Here is a 3852-nt window from a genome sequence, read left to right as displayed (position 1 = left end):
CAACATCATCATCATCATCATCATCAGATTTTAATTAAAAGTGGCTACACCAGCGTTTACAATTTCATCCTGTCGACGGACGGACGCTCTGAGTGCACCGATTTCGGGATACTTCGGAAACTCTTTCAAAGGCAGGACGCCCTGCGATCAGACAGTGCCTGCACTTAGCCCAACAAGGTGATGCTGAATGGCTTGTTCAAACGGCTGGTGGTCTTCCGTCACCACCAGACTATCAGAGCTATTTTGCGCCTTCAACTACATAAGAGTAACAGCAATGTCGCCGATCCTGCTACGGTCGTATTGTAACAGCAACAACATGTATCGATTTTAAAAGTGTCAGTTCCAGCGCCTCGCAAAGCTACCCTTCTTATATCGTTTGTTCTCAAGGTCAGGATTTCTTGCCACTCCGAGGAAGAGAAAACGACAGCCACCCTTGGGGCAGAGAGATGGGGGACGGGTTGTTTCCGCCCGGTTTCGAACCGGGGACCTTTCGCGTGTGAGGCAAACGTGATAGCCACTACACTACGGAAACCGACCCGTCCTGGTGTTTCGAATAACTCCTATCGAAGCCGGCTGGTAAAACGCACACAGGCGTTTCCCGTGGGCCAGCCTGTGAGATAAAGGTTTCTATTTTCACTGACCTATTTTGCATTGCTCAAGGGCACATCAGGACACTTTGGAAACTCTTTCAAAGGAAGAACGCCCTGAGCTATGACAAGACTTACACTTACCCCAACAAGGTGATGCTCAATGGCTTGTTCAAACAGCTGCTGCTTGTCTTGTGCCACCATCAGACAATCACAGAGCTATTGTGCCTTCTACACCTTACGGTAGCTTTACTTTAACAATAATAATGACGGCGACCACGACGACAACAAGAACAACAACAACAACAACAATAACATCATCATCAGATTTTAATTAAAAGTGACTACACCAGCATTTACAATTTCAACCTGTCGATTGACGGACGCTCTGAGTGCACCAATTTCGGGCACTCCAATGAAGAAAAGCCACCTACCGCCTCCGGGGAACCACGAGGGTAAGCAGGACGAAAAGGGCCGGCCCACAGCAGGCTGTTTCCGCCCGGTTTCAAACCGGGGACCTTTCGTGCGTTAGGCGAACATGATAACCGCTACACTTCGGAAACTGACACCGTCACCTCTTGCTTAGAACGGTTACCGTTGGAGACTGCTGGTAAAACCGACCCGTCCTGGCGTTTCGAATGGCTCCCATCGAAGCCGGCTGGTAAAACGCGCACAGGGGTTTCCCGTGGGCCAGCCTGTGAGATAAAGGTTTCTATTTTCACTGACCTATTTTGCATTGCTCAAGGGCACATCAGGACACTTTGGAAACTCTTTCAAAGGAAGAACGCCCTGAGCTATGACAAGACTTACACTTACCCCAACAAGGTGATGCTCAATGGCTTGTTCAAACAGCTGCTGCTCGTCTTGTGCCACCATCAGACAATCACTGAGCTATTGTACCTTCTACACCTGACGGTAGCAACAAATCTAACTACTGCTTTACTTTAACAATAATAATGACGGCGACCACGACGACAACAAGAAAAACAAGAACAACAACAACAACAAGAACAAGAACAACAACATCATCATCATATTTTAATTAAAAGTGGCTACACCAGCGTTTACAATTTCAACCTGTCGACGGACGGACGCTCTGAGTGCACCGATTTCGGGACACTTAGGAAACTCTATCAAAGGCAGGTCGCCCTGCGCTCTGACAGTGCCTGCACTTAGCCCAACAAGGTGATGCTGAATGGCTTGTTCAAACGGCTGGAGGTCCTCCGTCACCACCAGACTATCAGAGCTATACTGCGCCTTCGACTACATAAGAGTAACAGCAATGTCGCTGATCCTGCTACGGTCGTATTGTAACAGCTACAACATGTATCGATTTTAAAAGTGTGAGTTCCAGCGCCTCGCAAAGCTACCCTTCTGCGATCGTTTGTTCTCAAGGTCAGGATTTCTTGCCACTCCGAGGAAGAGAAAACGACGGCCGGCCTTGGGGCAGAGAGATGGCAACGGGTAACATGGCACTGGCACGAGTGCACCGCAGGTTGTTTCCGCCCGGTTTCGAACCGGGGACTTTTCGCGTGTGAGGCAAACGTGATAGCCACTACACTACGGAAAACGACCCGTCCTGGCGTTTCGAATGGCTCCCATCGAAGCAGGCTGATAAAACACGCACAGGCGTTTCCCGTGGGCCAGCCTGTGAGATAAAGGTTTCTATTTTCACTGACCTATTTTGCATTGCTAAAGGGCACATCAGGACACTTTGGAAACTCTTTCAAAGGCAGGACGCCCTGCGCTCTGACAGTGCCTGCACTTAGCCCAACAAGGTGATGCTGAATGGCTTGTTCAAACGTCTGGTGGTCTTCCTTCACCACCAGACTATCAGAGCTATTGTGCCTTCTACACCTTACGGTAGCAACAAATCTAACTACTGCTTTACTTTAACAATAATAATGACGGCGACTACGACGACAACAAGAACAACAAGAACAACAACAACATCATCATCATCATCATCATCAGATTTTAATTAAAAGTGGCTACACCAGCGTTTACAATTTCAACCTGTCGACGGACGGACGCTCTGAGAGCACCGATTTCGGGCACTCCAATGAAGAAAAGCCACCCACCGCCTGCAGGGAACCACGAGGGCAAGCAGGACGAAAAGGGCCGGCCCAAAGCAGGCTGTTTCCGCCCGGTTTCGAACCGGGGACCTTTCGCGCGTTAGGCAAATGTGATAACCGCTACACTACAGAAACTGACAACGCCGCCTCTTGCTTCAAACGGTTACCGTTGGAACCTGCTGGTAAAACGGGCTCAGGCGTTTCAGGTCGGCTAGACTGTGAGATGGCGTCTGAAGTGCCGCGAAAGGATGCCATTTTCACAGACCTGTTTGGCATTGCTAAAGGGCACATCAGGACACTTCGGAAACTCTTTCAAAGGCAGGACGCCCTGCGCTCTGACAGTGCCTGCACTTAACCCAACAAGGTGATGCTGAATGGCTTGTTCAAACGGCTGGTGGTCTTCCGTCACCACCAGACTATGAGAGCTATACTGCGCCTTCAACTACATAAGAGTAGATAGTAGGGTTTTTTGGGCGCGGCCTATTTTGTTATGACGTATGCCCTAAGCTTATTAATATTCCTACGTCATAATTGGGGGGCGTGATTTTAGGTAGAGTTATTTCCTTAATTATTCCTACGTCATATCCGTCAGAAAGTGTGCACCCATAAAACCCTGAACAACAAGGCCACCCATAAATACCCCCACCCCTCTGAAGGCAACGCCCCGAAACTCTCCTCTCTATTTAAGAACCCGCGCTTCTTTTAGGCAATACCTCTTTAATTCTCAGCTTCTGAAACATCCCGCTTCTTCAACATGTCCAGCGACATCAACATGAAACCCCGCAAGAAACAATCCCGGGCAAGGGTTCCTGTACTCACCAATTTGAAGATTGAACGCTCCTGGGTGTTGTTCTGGGGGGCTCGACGGGGTTACCGCTTTAAAAGGGATCCCAGCTATGTTGGAGTGGAGCTTCTTGCTTTGGGAGAGAAGGAGGGTACGTTGGAACCTTTTGAGACGGTAATTGAATACTCTTATGAGGACTGGTTGAAGGTGATGGCCTGGAGAGATCTGGGGCTTGTGGATAAGACTCTAGAAGGCTTGCAAGAGGGTCCAAGAGAATGCGAAATGGAGTCTCCGACTCAGGGTTTTGAAAGGTGTGAATGGGAAAGCTTGCAGAACTACGACAGACGACGTGTGGGGTTTTGGAGGGGGGTCTGACGGCTCAGGGGCTACTCTCTTCTAAGAGGGC

At 49.3% G+C, this 3852-nt stretch overlaps 2 non-coding genes across 2 annotated transcripts; both read right to left on the bottom strand.

Annotated features, from left to right (window-relative positions):
* Window positions 1–459: 459 nt before the first annotated feature.
* trnav-cac (transfer RNA valine (anticodon CAC)) lies at window positions 460–532 on the bottom strand. Its single transcript has one exon. It is a non-coding gene; the product is annotated as a tRNA-Val (tRNA).
* A 2192-nt stretch (window positions 533–2724) lies between these two features.
* trnav-aac (transfer RNA valine (anticodon AAC)) lies at window positions 2725–2797 on the bottom strand. The gene has a single exon. It is a non-coding gene; the product is annotated as a tRNA-Val (tRNA).
* Window positions 2798–3852: the final 1055 nt, after the last annotated feature.

The sequence above is a fragment of the Amia ocellicauda genome (assembly GCF_036373705.1).
Source record: "Amia ocellicauda isolate fAmiCal2 chromosome 11 unlocalized genomic scaffold, fAmiCal2.hap1 SUPER_11_unloc_1, whole genome shotgun sequence".
In the NCBI taxonomy this organism is placed as follows: Eukaryota; Metazoa; Chordata; class Actinopteri; order Amiiformes; family Amiidae; genus Amia; species Amia ocellicauda.
Note: the sequence above shows the minus strand (reverse complement) of the source record. Positions and strands in the feature narration are given on the sequence as shown.